Genomic DNA, 16852 nt, shown 5'->3' with positions numbered 1-16852 from the left:
TGAAAAGCTTGGTTCCTTCTAGAAAGTACTTGATTTTCTTATCATTCTTAAAGACTTTCCATGATTTGGCATTATCAATTATGTTAGGTCTGAAGAGGATGTCAACCTTGTATTCCCTATCTATGTATTCTAGATGAGGTAATAGAAGGGATGAAGAGGCAACTAACATATCAGCCCTTACATTTGTTTCCCTTGGAGAAACTTGTATAGAAAAGGCATCAAGATCTTCTATATCAACCCAGACTCTATTCCTATAATTCCTTTGTCTTGGGGATTTTATAGTTTATTGGCCTAAGACTTACTTAATTATAGAATCAAATAGCTTCCTTGAAACTTGAGGAATCATCTTGCTTTGGCTCACAATAGGGAAAGAAGTTGCCTTAGTAATAAAGAGAGCTAAAGTATCACCTTGTTGAGATGCTTTATACTCTTGGCCATCTAAAGGATTATTTTCGCCATCAAGGTTGATGACTAGAACATGGGAGGAGGGCTTGGCTATTGATTTCTCCTTTTGCTTTTATTTTTCCTTGTCATCCTCTTGTTCCTCAAACTTTCTCGTATTTGGAAAAGATCCTCCTCCATAGGTTAGAGTGATTTGAATATTCTTTTCAAGAGGTCGGTCTCCTCCTCCACCAATGGACTATATTGGTCCAATTGATGTTGATGTAGTGATAGTTTTGGATGTAGTAGTAGTAGATTGGGTTGTCCCAAAAGCTACTCCACCCATAGAACTTGTAGTTCTAGTTATTTCTTCCATTCTTTGATCCACTCAACCCATTTTTCAATCTTTTTGATGATATCATACATCAGAACTTCCAATGTGATAATAATAGGACCTTTAGGTAGAGTTGACACTATAGGAGTGTACTTAATTTTCTTGTAAGTTGATGGATGCATGTAGGATCCATCATCTACAAGATCACTAACATCAATAGTGTCATTATACAACTTAACTTCATCAATTGTCAATCTAGACTAGTACCTTTATTTGGTTTATTATTCATTATAACACCCGACCCAATAGTCTTCTATATCCAAAATATGCCTATGAGTGTACCCTAGCTTTAGATGATATTTTACAAAGTTAACAGGGTCATACTGGGGTCATATTACCTTATAATCAATCAATTTAATTCTTCTCTCAAAGGATTTAACTAAAAATTGAGCATCAAATCTTGAGGCACAAGAATAGAGTCTTACCACTATTGGAAAAGGGATCTTCACTATCTTCTTCACATTAGAGCATAAAGTGTCCACTCGAGTATTTGCCTACATAATTCAACTAGAACTATTTAATCTTCAGGATATCTAGGGACCCTCTTGGGAAAGCCATCAAATGCACCAATTCTTAGGTTGGAGAAAGATTGAGATTGAGTGAAACAACATCCAAATTGGTTAACCAGTAATATGGCCTCTGGTGAGAATCTCTGCTAAATGCACCCTTGCAATTCCTGACACATCCTCATTGTTAAAGCATCATTTACCTTTACGTATGCCTCAAAACTTCTCTGTAATTATAGGTGAGGGTAGAATTCATATACCTTGGTATTCTCATCATAGTATTCAATACTGGGAATACCAAGCTAGAGATGATGTATGGCTAAGGTGTATATCAAATATGAAGATATAAAGAATAGTCTAAATACCTTTTCCAAATTTAGCCACAAGGCAAGCTATTCACATATAATTTGAGCCCAATCAATTTGTAGTCCTTTAGCACAAATGACCTCAACAAAAAAGAAGTGATGTTCAATGAAATAAAGAATCTCGTCATTTCCTTTTAATCTTAGCAATAGTGCCAATATATCCACAATTTCCCTCTTTAAATTGGTTCTGAAAAGAGTCTTTGGCATCTTACTCATTTTTGGAATGGGGTGTCTAAAACCATGTTCTCCACATGTCCTCTATCCCCAAAGTCTTCTTCTCATTGAACATCGATGTAGAGGAAGAGAAATCGATGTCACAATACTCTTCCTTTACTAGGATATCAAATGTAGATTGCATCAATTCTTTGTTTACAAAAGGTAGAATAGATTGATCAAGTAGTAGCATTTGCTTTGTCTTTGGATTATATCATTCAATACATTCCCTTACCAATTATGGTAGTTTGCCATGGGGTACCTGGTAGACTCAACTTGTCTACTCTCTTTCAACTTATGAGTAATTAGATGAATGGGTTGGGTATTGAGTCTTCTGTGTAGATCACCCAGGTCGTAAAATTTGAAGGATGTGTAAAAACAACTCTTTATCTCAATCTCCAATCCAAGCAGGTGATCATACCCTACTACTTTTATTGCCATTAGTTTATACTTTCTCAGAGGAGACAAATTGCTTTGATAAAATAGTCATTATGACATGGAGAACTCTATTTGGGGAAAATCCAATCATATAGACTCATAAATTCAAATGTTGGTGCTACACGAGTGAAATAACTCTCTTTTCCAAAATTGTATTCCAATAGCATCTACCTTGGTTTTTGGATAAGGAAAGGAACATAAGAATCTGTAAGGAGTCTAGTATGTCTTGGGGATAGCTAACCCTGAAAAATTGAGGCCCTTATCATAGAAACCCTTAAAAGAAAATTTTTAAACTCTTATGTCTTATCAAAATCCATGTCAATCTAGGATTAAAAAAATGAGAAAAAATGGTCAGGCCTCAAAATTCCATCTTTCTATGGTAGAGGTGATGGAGAAAGCAAAGTAAGAAGAGCCCTTTGTAGATGGAACCCTCCAACTGAAAATTGGACTAAATTGAATTTTGATGGAGCATCAAGGGGTAACCCAAGAATTATTGGGATAAGATGTTTTATACACAATCATGAAGGAAATCTTATAGCCCAATGTTTGAATCCTACAAGTAAAGATTTCAGTAACGAAATGGAATTTAATGCCCTAATTGAGGGTTTATGGTTATGCACTAAATTAAATCTTAACCAAATTGAAATAGAAGGAGACTTGGCTATTGTGGTCAATGCATTTAGGAACCAATCGTTGCATAACTAGAGATTAAGTTCCCTCTTAACTAAGCCTTTAGACCTAGCTAAAAACACCCAAAATTTTATTATTAACAATATATATATCGAGACAGAAATAGTTTGGCTGATAAACTTACTAATAAGGTACTTGATAGAAAGGAGGAAATTATCCTCTATCCTCACCCCTTCCTACCTTAAGCTTTGGACATTTTCCTCTATTAATCTACTTTTTAATTTTACTTAAAAGTTATTTCTAGGTAGGAGGATGACTCTCCCATTTTCTCCTAGGTCTTCCCTTTTCCCCACCCCCTCTAGTTATGTTGTTTGCTTTTCTTTTCGGCGACAAGAATTTACTCGTCCTTGTCACATCTTTCTTTTGGACGTGTATTTACCTAGAATTAAATGTCCTACATTATGCACCATCTTTATTATGTCTTTAAATTGGTAGTACTTTTTGGTCAATTCCCCCAGTTAATAGATCAAGAACATTTATGGAATTTGTGTGGACTGGGTTGCAAACATTCCCACGCTCATTTATTTCAGTGGATTACTTCCATGGCCTCACTTTTCCCCACAAATACTCTAATCAAAATTTCTTTCCCCTCTTGGCTCATCCCTTTTGACATGCCTATCAAAATAGAGAGAATTGTGCAGATTGTTAAAGTTAAGAACATGGTCATCTAGTGAGCCATCCTATGATGTTTGGGGACCCAATGCATAAATAGCCCTAATAGATTTTGGTCCAACTCAAAAATTATCACTATGTTTATTGTAGTTTCTTGTCACTTCTATGATGACCATGACCTCATTGCTAGTCTATGTAGGGAGTTATTTGAGGATGTTCTTCTTGGCAACCTAGACACTATTCTCCAAAATATCAGGGATGACCCCACTATTCCATTAGCGAAAAACTATAATATGGTATATGTTAGAGGGGAAGTTGACATCACTTATCCAATCACCTTCACAAAGAACCCAACTAGTTTCTAGGCTAAAAGTGACACCTACAAAAGGAACATGTGTTTACTCATTCACTTCTGCTCTATCTTATAGCCCTTAGAAGATGACTGGTTTGAGCGTTATTTTTGTGATAAGGATTTTATATAGGATGGATCCCTTGAGGTTATTTTTTATGATCTCTGGGAGGCCTTTAGGGTGGACTAATGCACATATTTTATTTTTTATTATCTCAACCTTTGGAGCTTGCTAAAGCTCAAGACTAATACTCTCGATTTACTTTTACTTTTAAAAAAACTTATGCTTTATAGTCTTAATTAAGTCTCAACATTATCATTTAGCTTTTGGATCTAAGGTGAACTTTTCTCACCATGGCTAGTTTTTTTAAGTAACTAAAGTCTTTGATGAATTATTAACATAAACAGTGTTCTCTAATAGGAACTCTTTCTTGTAATTTAGTCTACTTGCTATAATCAATTTTCAAAGTGACAATGCATGTTTATTAAGTGGGTTCTTTAGATTAGTTGAACCTAGGGTGAATCTTGGGTTTGTATTTTAGTTTATTAGAATTATTGGCTTGTTTATAACTTTTTAAAAAGGTTTATTTGATAGCAGAAGATTGTTTGTGGATTCCATAATGTAAATTTGAAGAAGCAATACTATGACCTTGAAGAATAGTATCTTTAACCTTTGAGGTTGTAATCAAAGAATTCAATGATTCTCATATGCTCTAGTTTGGTACTCAATACTTTGGCTAGCATTAGGTACTTTATTGATGCAGGAGCATCTTGGATTTACTTGGTGACTACTTTGGAGTTCATGGGAGGAGGCTTAGTAGTTGCTTTGGAGGGTGTTTGGACTAGTACTCGATCAAAAAAGGATTGGAGCTTGGCATGGTCTAGGGAGCTTAGCATGGTCTATGGAGCTCTGCATGGTCTAGGGAGCTCGGCATGGTCTATGCAACTCGACGTGATCTTGGGAGCTCAGCATGGTCTATGGATCTTGGCAAGGTCTAGGGAGCTTGACATGGTCTAGGGAGCTCAACATGGTCTATATAGCTCAGCATGATCTTGGGAGCTCGGTATGGTCCTTGGTTGCTTGACATGGTCTTTGGTTGCTCAACATGGTCTAAGAATTTGGTTTTTTTAGGTTGTATAACTATTTTTCCACAATAATTTAAAGGATGAAACTTTCAAATATTGAAGGCAGACTAGAATTCTACCTATGTTTTGAAGCTCAAGTTCTAATTCATTTGGAGCTAGGAGATATTGCAATTTTACTAAGACATCAATTTTGGGAATTTAATTATTGTAGGAGGCCGACTTTGGCATTTAATTTGTGTTTTGGGCTGACTTGTGGCTTATATTGGTATAAGTAGGGGTTATGGGGAAGTTTTTAGCAATGATTCATTCACTCAGAAGAGGAATGGGTGTGGGAAGTAGTTGAAGAGCAAGTTTTTCTGAGTCTGTGAATAGAGCGCCAAATGTGAGGCAATTTACACTTGGATGAAGTTGGAGCAGAGCTAGTAGCTATGGCTTGGAAAATAAGGAGATAGCTTGGTGGGCTTGTGAGCACAAGTTGAAATCTTCCTTGTGGGTTTCTACCAAAGTGTGGATTTGGACTAGCTAGGGTTTGGCTTTGGATCTTGAGGGATCTTGTAGAACTATTACTTGCTTTGTATTTGGCTGTAACTGGGAAGGTCTTACAGCCCAATACATTGCATGTAATTAGTAATATTATATGAATATATTATTTTTATTTGGTATCAGATCTTGCATTGTTATTGCTTCCTGTTATTGTGTTTCTGCTATGTGGTTTTATAGTAGGGGGCTAGGACATCTCCTTTGGGGACTCACCTGCCTTGCACTATGTAATTTATCATTTGATAGACCTTTATTTATTGTCTTCCCTATCTACCTATTCAAGGTTGAGCAAGGTGAATTGAATATATCATTTTGCATTTTTTTAAGAAGGTGAGACTTTATTTTATTATAGAGAGATTCCTCTCATTTAGTCTTCTTCTAGAATCTTAAAATCCAAATTTTATGAGCTATTTTGTTATTTTTCTTTAATAATCTTAAGCTAGGGTTGTTCTTTCATGTTAGATTAAGTAGTAGATCATTGGCAAAAAAAAACACCCTATAGCTTTTTTGGGCATGAAATTTAGATGATGGCTTCCTAAGAAACTCATGAATATATTCAGGATTATTATACTCTAACCCTCCTTTTATGGAAATATTCTTTTTTTGGTAGTTTTTTTGTGCTTTGGCAAGTGGATTTGAATTTAGGTAGAGACTTACAAGCTATTTCATTTTAAATTGTCAAGGGTGCTACCTCACCAATATCTTGAGCATTAATCAATTATTCTAATAATTATTTGTAAAACACCAGTTATGGAACCACTCATTCATGTAAACATATATTATATACACTATAATAGGATGTATGTCCTTCAATATCTCTTGTAAAAGAGGGGAGGCCCTCTTTAAGTCCCAACTTGGACAATTGTACATATACAAGAGTTCAATCCTAGGCTAAGGGGTTTTCTTTACCTCATTCTTTTTCCCTTGGTGCCTGCACTTGAATGGGCTTTTGTATTTGTAAAAGTTGAGAAAACCAACTTCACAAATCACTAACAACACCTGCATGTAAATATCCTGCAATGAAGAGAAACCAGAGAACGAAAAAGTAGAGCTTGGAAAATCTCAACGGTGTGAGAGCAAAATTATATTCCAACTTATGAAAAAAAAAGTGTAAAGGCTCAACTTTAAAGGTGAAAAAAACCCTAAAGGGAAAGAAAACTAGGTTTTCACATTATAATTAATATAAAATATTAATTAATGCACCTAAGAGAGCTTAAGTAACTAGAGCAATAACCAACTTAATTAACTAAATCAAGATGATCTAATTAATAAGCATAACAAAATAATTACTCTAACACCCCCACTTAAGTGAAGCTCAAGAGGAAGCTAACCTAGAAAAGCTATGAAAGCGGGAAAAAGGGTCCCGACAACAAGGCCTGATTAGGTAACCCAAACAAGGAAATCTATCTAAAATTGTAGACAAAGGAGAAAACCTAGTGGGAAAAACCCCACTCCAAAAAGAGATATAACAAACATGCTGAAAAAACATGAAGGCCTCAAGAAGAACCCCCAAGGACAACTTCTGAAACCCCAAGCATAGATTGCAACTGAAGATAGCGAGGTGATGCAAATGACTTTGTGAAGATGTCAACAACCTGTACATCAGTGGAAATGTACTCCAAAGAGAGGACACTGTCCTAGATTAGATGATGAATGAAATGCATATGAAGCTCAATGTGATTAGTGCATTGATACTCCACTGGGTTGTGGGAAATATGAATAACACTCTAATTATCACACCATAGAATAGTGGGATGATCAAGAGGAAAACCAAACTTAGTCATTAGCTGTCGAAGCCATAAAATCTCTTGACTAGCAAGCATCGTTGCTTGATACTTAGCCTCTATAGATGAAAGTGTGTAAGCATGTTGATTCTTGCATGACCATGTGATAGGACCAGAGCCAAGACAAAAAATAAAGCCAAAAGTAGACTTATGATCATCAACATCATCGGCCCAATCTGAGTTAGTGTAACCAACAATGTAAGGAGTCCCTGCTATGTAATGAATGCCATACATCAATGTTTCTTGAATGTATCTCAAAATACACTTGGTAGCTTGCCAATGACTCTCATGAGGATCATGTGAGAAGCAAGAGACAAGACCCACTGCAAAGGAGAGATTAGGATGAGTGTGTCAAAGTTTCAAAGCATGTCAAGAGCATACTACTGCTGATAAACAAAAATGCAAGTAGAGGACTGAACAATCTGGAGACCAAGGAAATAGTGTAGTAGACCCAGATCAGTCATCTAAAACTAGTCCATCAATGCTCTCTGGACAGTCGTAATCATAGAGGATGAGCTACCTATGAGAAGAAGATCATCAACATATAGCACAAGGATCAAAACCTCAGCCTCAAGATGCTGAATGTAGACCATAAGATCAGAATGGTAGTGAGTGAAGCCTATAGAAAGCATAAAAGAGTCCATCTTCTCATACCAAGCCGGAGGGGCTTTTTTGAGACCATAGAATGAGTGTCAAAATTTACAAACCAAGGAGGAATTTTGCACAAATCCTTGAGGCTGCTCCATGTAAATCTCCTTAGTAAGATCATTGTGCAAAAATGCACTCTTCACATCCATCTAAAAAATGGGCTATCCTTGAGAAGTTGCGAGGGATAAAACAAGGTGAATAGAATTCATCTTGGCAATAGAAACAAATGTCTCAGTGTAATCAATACCCTCAACCTATGAAAAAAACTTCACAACAAGATGGGCCTTACATTTACCAATGGAACCATCAACAACAACCTTAGTATGATACAACCATTTTCATCACACTAACTTTCTTCCCGTAGGAAGAGAACAAAGATCCCAAGTATGATTCTTCATCAAAGAAGAATACTCCTCCTCCATTGCAAATTCCCACTCAAGATGTCCTATTGCTGCTACAATGTCTAAGGATCATCACAAATAGCATTACTAAGAATACTAGAACCTACAGTATGTGAACAGGTGTGATAGGAAGTGGTAGGGTCACTAGCTAGAGATCCTCCAGCCTCAATTATAGCTCTAGCCCATTTAGGCATCTGGGGAGGATCCTATGGTAGAGGTAAATGGGGATCAACATGATCATCCTCATCATCTAGAAAAAAAAGTGGAAAGGATGAGAGAGTAGTGGTAAGTAAAGTAGACTCTGGAAACATGATATCTACTGTAGGAAGGCACTCGTCAAACTAGACATCTTGTCAAAATAGGACCTCTTAGGAATCAAGATCAAATAACCTGTAGGTCTTAACATCCTCATAGTAGCCAACAAAAATGAGGTGTCAGTTCTTCCACTCCATGGCTCTTTTTTTAGCATCTGGTATAAATGCCCATGCTTCACTACCAAAAACTTGGAATGAAGATACATCAGGCTTGACATGAGACCAAGCCTCCTCAAGATTCATATTTTGAACTACCTTATGAGGCATCTAATTCTAAATATATTTGGCACAATTGATTGCCTCTACCTAAAAACATGAATCCATTGACTTGGATTGAATCATACAATTAGCCATCTCCCGAAGGGTTTTATTCTTTTGTTCAACCACACCATTCTACTGAGGGGTGTAGGGCACTAAAAACTGATGTTGAAGACCATGTTCAGAGAAAAAATCCTTGAAAGCTTGGTTCACATACTCCCCCCCCATTATCTGTGTGTATCCATCAAATAGAAATACTAGATTGCTTCTCAACAAATATCTTAAAGACTCAAAATGAATTGAAGACATTAGACTTGTACTTCAAAAATTACACCCATGTACATTTGGAGAAGTCATCAATGAAAGTAAGTACATATCTAGCACCTAAAAAAGGAGTGGGAAATGACATGAGGTCACTATGAATCAACTCCAATGGTGCCAAAGCACGAGTGGCTCGTCTATGTGGAAAAGGATCCCTATGTTGTTTGCTAAGTGGACAACCTTGACAAACACCATCTATATAGGAAATCTGGGGAAGCCCAAGAATAAGTGCATGTGTGCTTGTCTGCTAAAGATATTTGTAATTGACATGGCCAAAATGCTCATGCCAAAGTCTACTTACTAAATTTGCATGTGCTACAAGATAAGAACTTGTGTTGCAAGAGAACTCAAATCCATCAAAGCTATAAAGATGAGATGCAGAATTAGCACTCCCAGTAGGCACAATCATCTCATAATCAAGTAAATCCCAAATAACCACATCATGTGGTGAGAACTCAACTATCTTACCAAAGCCAAAGTGACAAATCTAATAAATGGACAATAGATTCATCAATATTTCAAGGACAAAAAGTACATCCTAAAAGGAACCCCCAGCTAGTGCAATAGAACCAAAACCCATGACTAAAAGATGCGATGAGTTTCCATCAACAATCTGTGAAGTAGCACAAGGAGCAAGTGAGGTGACCAAATACTGAGTGTTTACCATATGGTGAGAGGCAACAAAATCAAGAATCCAAGCAGGCCAAAAAGTCATAGCTTGTGTAGTAAGAGTGTGACCTTTCCCTACAGGGGGAATGTAGACTTAGGAGCTGAAATGTGATGCTCTTGCATGGCTTCCTCTAAAGCCTCCAAACATTTCCAACACCTAGAAACGGGATGTCCATCCTTTCCACAAAAACTACAGGTCTCAATTGATTTCTTCTTAGTCTTGGAGGTAGACTTAGTAGACTTTGAAGTAGATTTACCCTTGGAAGGGTTAGCTGGAGGTTTGGCATCAATTTTCGGTGTATCTTTCTTTGGTTTGGCTTTCTGTTTTGGTTTTTCCTGAGAAGTCTAAGCAACCAATGCTTGGCTAGAAGAGTCAAAGGCATCCACCTATTAGATCTTAGCCTATTCTCATGTCAACCAATCACAAAGTGTCTCAAAAGAAGGCATCTAATGTCTATTACCCAAGGCATCCATAGTGGAGTAGAAAGTGGAAGAAAAGATCTAATATCGTCCTCACAACTTTGAGAGTATCAAAAAAATACACTCATCATTTGTTTTGTTTTTGCCACATCCTTGCAAGACTATACATAGAGATTTGAACTTCATCAAGAAGTATTCAATGGCAGGGAAGCTGGCTGGTGACAAAGAAGTTAACTCTACATCAAATTGTAATGCTCAGAAATCATTCACTATGCCAAAAAAGTTGTAGAACTTGGTCCAAATAGCTTAAGGAGTGGCCAAACCATCTAAGTGAAATAGTAGACTATTTAAGCTGTTTAGTACAATCAATCCCATGGCCTTATCCATTTTATTTCTATGTTGAAGAACCTCAAAAGGGCACTGTAGAATAGGTTGGTTCTCATCCAAACATGACCATAGACCTTGTGACATGAGAAGCCTAGTCATTTGTGCTTTTCAAGTGTGATAGTTGTGTGGCATGAGTCATGTCACAGAAGGATCCAACATTGAGAGAAAGAAGAAGAAAAAAGTAGAAGGGTCTTATTCTGAATTAAATTATAGAAAAGAAAATGCGCCCCCCCCCCCCCCCCCCAACAGATAATAATATCCCTCAAATACTAAAGAAAACAACTATAGAAAGCATAAAAATTGAGAAAAGAACCTAAAATTTGGATGCAGACAAGAGGAAAACAAAAGCCTCTACTTTAATGCCAAAATTGGAAGCCCAAACAAATTCAAAATCAAATGAAACTAGCACCATTGTCTCTGTCTTTTAGTCATCTTTACGGTGCTTCTTTCGAATCAAAAAAATACATATGTATGCTAAAGTTATGGCCAAAAAATTGACTACTAATCCAAAAAAGAAGCTCTCTAGGAAATTATAGACACCGTCTTGAAATTTTCACTTGTAAGGCCGTCAAAGGCCATCACTGGAAAAAATTTTAGTGGCTAGAATGTTGACATCAATGTTCAAGAAGATGGCATCATTGGCTAGAAAATGACATCAGAAGAGGCCAGAAAAAAGCTGACGTGTCACTGGGAAGTGACATCAGTAGATTAAATTGTTGACATCAATTGGCAAGGTGAATAGGTAGTGGTGCCATTGGTGGAGGTGGCACCCAAGAGGAGAACCTGGTGGCACTTGCTAGCAAAGGTAGACCTTTGAAAAGTTATTTGCATGTAGGTGATCTTGGCGAGCTGTGGAGTTGGATTTCATCAACTCCTACAGGGATGACACCCACAAATCTTCACTACTGTAGTAATAAAGTGTATCCAATGAAGGTTACAATGTTTGATCATGAACCATGATCTACCCTGTGAAAGGTTTTCTCTATTAAAGGTTTATAAAGACTATTATTTCTCGCCTTGATAGAGGATTTCAACACCCTGTTAAAAGTGTGCTTGATTAAAGGACTTCAACTCACAATTAAGTAAGCACCTTGTTAGAGGATTTCAATACAACCTGTTAGGACTACTCTCTTAAGAGATTTAACTAATTCACCTATTAGAATGTCTCAACAATGATCTTGCAATTAGCACCATGATGCTTGATGACAAATCACCTCTATTATGTTGTGTACTTGATCCTTCTTGATTAGATGACTCTCTATTGTTCATTGTTTCCTTCCTCTATTCTCCTTTAATTGGTTCTGCAATATAATTTAGATCATAATGCCTCGATCACCATGAATGTTTTGGTTTGGGCATGAAAAACTCTCCCTGATCATTCATTCATTCCCTTTCTTGCTCATCATAATAACTTTATGGTTTGTCCTACTTAAGAAGACCTAGGTGACTTAGGGTTAGGTATGAATCAATGATTGTGATTCATCTATATTACCACTTAAACCTTCCCTTTACTTGATTGGGTGCATGTAATACATAGCGTTTCCAACTTAAGATTCATCCTTATCACCAAAATATTGTGACTTAATCTTTAAGTCAGCACAAAAATAGTTTACGTAGTAGTTTGTGCCAATACAAACATCTATGACAAAATTGTATTACTTGGCATCTAATGTCCCTAGTGCTCAATACATACTGACTTTAATGTTGTCACTTAGCATATGAATGACTCAACATACATTGCTTCCTCAGCTCTTGAATCACTCAGTACATACTATCTACTCAACACTCAAGTGACTTGGCACTCACTGTTTACTTGGCATGCTCTAACTTATATGTTGTGCTCGACATATGTTACTTGTTCGACATGAACTAAGAAAATGGCTTAAGTGTATAGACACTAACTATTCAAAACCAATCTAAGATTAACAATCTCCCCCTTTGATGTGAGTGTCAAAAACACTTTGTCATACATTAATACTCTTATTCTAACAAGCATAACATAAACTCTTATTCAGCTTCTATACAAAATTTCAAAATATCAAAATTTTGCAACATGACTTATACCTCAAAACCTCATAACTCCCCTTGAGTTGTTTTCTATGTTTAGTATTGTATTTTGTATCAAAATCATTTCTCTTGCTACGTAGATTTTCCTAAACTAATACTATTTATTTGTCCTTTGCTTTCTGCTCTTACTTCCCCTTTGTTCTTACTCTCCCATTCTTGCTCCCCCATACTTGCTCCCCCATAGCTCTTACTCCCTCTTTTTGACACTGATGTCAATGGGTTATACACTAATAGTGTGTTTGTCTAAAAAATATTTATGGACCTCAAGAATAATCTCAAGAGCTACATCCCAATTATCACATCCTACCTCCAAAGACTTGATTCAGATGGCCAGCTTGGTAGTAAGGTATACTAATCCATCTAATGTAAGATTGGGGTCTTTCTTCATAAGTGTTTCTATATAGCCTAGCTCCTTGTGTAGAATCTCCATGTGAGGAGTCAATGTAGAATGGATGCTCATCAGTTTAGCCCTTATGTTGGCTTCATTTGCATGTAATTTTTCTAACTAACATTGGGTTTGCAATAGGGTCATAAAGTGTTTCTCACTTTGAGCTAGAGTCATGGGCAATTTAGCTCTAGATGATTGCATTTGACTTTCCAAGCTAGGATGTGATTCCTTATCTCCCATGTGAATAGTGTAAGATTACACAATTTGGTGTACAGAGAGAAAATTTTCTCTAGTACCTTCTTCACACTATCTATCTTAGTTGCCAATGCAACTTGTGTTAGTGCAATCTCACTAGATATTTTCTCATTCACTTTAGTTTGAAATTTCTTGTTAGACCATTCTAACAATTTGACATTAGTAACTAGGTCTATATTACGTACCCTTTCCACCATGTTTGTCAATTATTTAATGATTGGATTTGTTTCATCTGGAGTAGGCAAACTAAATGCATCTAAGAAGATGTCTTTAATCTCAATCAAAGCTTTCTTTTGCCTATGCTCCCTTCTAAGTAGTTCTTTATTTTTGTTTCTTGCTAGGGCCTCTTGAAGTATACCCATTTGCTTAATTATTATTGTTGCATAGTCAAACTTAGGCAAAATAATTTCTTCATCTAGGCTAACATCTCCATAAGTTATTACTTCCTTTGCCTTAGGTGAGCTAGGACTTGACACTAAGAATCAAAAAGATGTTGCATCTATGCTTGGCCACTAAAGAGTTTTACTGGAAGGAGTTTTAGATTTTGGTAATGTTATCAGTGCTTGTATTTCTTCTAGCTCCTTTGTCTTGGATGTTAATTTTGTCTCTTTAGGCTTCTCCTTTTCCACCTCTTTGATTACAATTGCACCTTGAATTTGTGTTGGAGGTGTAGGTACATCTACCTGACCTGTCTGACTTGGTGTCCCATCATCAACTGGTGTTTCCACCTAATCTTCTCCAACTATCTCATCCTTTTTTAGTTTCTTAAATATTTCATGTGACTAGAGTGCTTTCCATGGGTGTACTAATAGCGCATCCTATTGTCTCCTTCCTTTTATATACAACTAAGTGTGGTGAAGGTTGTACACTTGTGACTTGATGAGTGAATGTAGTTGTTTCTTGTGTTTTCACTTTTTCCCCTGCAATCATAGACTCTAACTTTTGAATTTTGTCAACACTTACAAATACAAAGTTGTTAGATAATTTGGCCTATAGTGTGGATTGGTCAAGTATCCCTTTCAAATCTTCCTCTATTAGTGGATTGATGTTCTAAGTAGTAAAATTAGAAACATCATTTGCTATAATAGCTTTAATACTTACACTTATTACCTGTGGAGGACTGGCACTCGACATTTGTGTATCTTGTACACTCTAGTCTAGTCCCTGCTCTCCCTTAGTTGTTGCCCGATTATCAATATTCATATCAATGCCTCCCTTAATTGTGCTTTCTTCATTGTTATCCTCTTCATCATCTTCTACCTCAATAGATTCTTTTTCACCTTCTTTGGTTGTAGCTAGTCCTTATGTGAGTTTCCACATCTGTTTGGACTTCTTTACAACATCCTTTATGTTGTTTTGTAATATGCTAAATGCCCTATATTTAGGTACAAATCTCACATCATATTTCTTTATGGATTTTGAGATTTTTAGCTTTCTAAGTTCTGGCATAACTTGAGTGAGGATTATCTACCTAATTTATTTTCTATGTCCAAATAATAATGCCATTTCTGCTTAACTCTATCATATAGACTCTTAGGTATTAAGTTTGCAGTTTCTAGAGGGGCTTTCTTGAATGTAAGCATCATGGTATATATTGCCTCCCCTCTACTTGATTCTTCTCAATCTTCCAAGGTTATCCAATTCAATGTGAGAGAAACCTGACAAATCAACATTGTTTCTAATGCTCTCACATAAATTATCTAGGTCTAAGGAGGGACTATGACTCATCGCTTGGAATTGGTTGTTGTCATTAGATTCAGTCTTCTCCTCATCAAATTCAGCTTGAGCAACATACTTTTTTCTTGGCCTTTTTCATGGTCCACCTTGTTTCTCTTTAGGCTTGATTATCTCTTTAACGTTCTGTGTAGTGACTTTTATGCTAGCCCTTGTGGTAGGTGCTATTGGTTTGGGTTGACTTGGTTTTGCAACCTTCTTTGGTTTTGTCACTACAAGTATCTTTGCCTTCCTTTTCTTCTTTTTAGTAGGAGTAGGTTCATCCTTGGCTTCTTCTCCCTTGGCACCTTTTGTAATTTATGTCTTCTCTTCTTGTTGATCCTCTCCTTGACCTTGTGTTAGAGCCAGTGGTGCTTGAGCCTGTGTTTCTTCTTCTTTTTCTTCCTCTTCCTTGGCTCCTTCACCAAATTTTTCTTTCAATTTCTTCACCACTTTGTTCTTCTTTCTAATCACAGAAGCAATATTCAACTCCATAGTGATTTTAGATTTGGTCAATTCATAGTTACCAAATGCTTTGGTTTATTTGTCCACTTCTTCTGCAAGTAATGTTCTAATTGCTACATAAGCCTCATCAACATTTATCCCATATCCTAATGGCCTTAGCCATCTCATTCCAGGAATTGTTGATTGAATATATGTATGATCAACTTGTCAACTAAGAAGCAAACATCATCATAATGTTTCTCCACTAGTGAGACTGGTATTCTTAATCTCTTCTTCATAGATTTTTTGAAATCTTCAAAATAACTAGTCATTACCGACCCAAAGTTATTGCCTAATTATTCAATGAACTCTCCTATCTGTACTATAATTGATCTATTTGTCTTCCATAGAACATTACCAATAGTGGAAAATGTATTGTACGCAAAAGATAATACATACCAAAATAGATCCAAATTTCCATTGAGCACTATTTGTTTTCCTTATTGCTCCTAGGTTTTCAATCAACTTCTGCAACTGCAACTCGACAAGATCATAAGAATGATCTTTCTTCAAAATTTTATAGTCCATGTCCACTGCAATGCAAGGTACAATTCTTGATTGACAAAATTTTTGTGCTATTATCCTCACTATAAAAGCTATCAGGGGATCTATGATTGTATCACTTGTCATTCCCCTTTTGTTCTATACAACCCCTATGTTCTTTTCAATAACATCTTTTGACTCACTTCTCATAATCTTTTGTCAATCTAGTGCTCGATACGCTGTTACCCTATGAATAATTTTCTTTGTGATCTTAACTAGCCCATTATCTAAGCATACTGAGTTGTCATGAATTTTGCTTAAGACAATCCTTATCCACTTAGTTTTGAAGACGTTCAATAAATATAGGGCATGAGTTAACCTTTGCTTCTCAACGATGTTGTATTCTACCTTCAATGCTCCATTTTCACATAATATTCCATTCTTTTCTCTAATTTCCATGACACCTATGCTACCAATCTTGTAGATATAATATTTCCTAGCATCTTGTATCACTAAGACTCGAAGTGGTATCATAGACAACGCACCAGAGGGATCCTATTTATATGCTATATCTAGAATGGCCTTGAAAATAGATTGTTTTTATCTCATTTCTAATTAACTAAACATTTAAAACCTCTTTTCCCTCTATAGCTTTCACTTTTGAAG

This window comes from Cupressus sempervirens, chromosome 2, assembly GCF_028749045.1.
Source record: "Cupressus sempervirens isolate cs-2001-9-10 chromosome 2, ASM2874904v1, whole genome shotgun sequence".
In the NCBI taxonomy this organism is placed as follows: Eukaryota; Viridiplantae; Streptophyta; class Pinopsida; order Cupressales; family Cupressaceae; genus Cupressus; species Cupressus sempervirens.
This window is presented reverse-complemented; position numbering follows the sequence as displayed.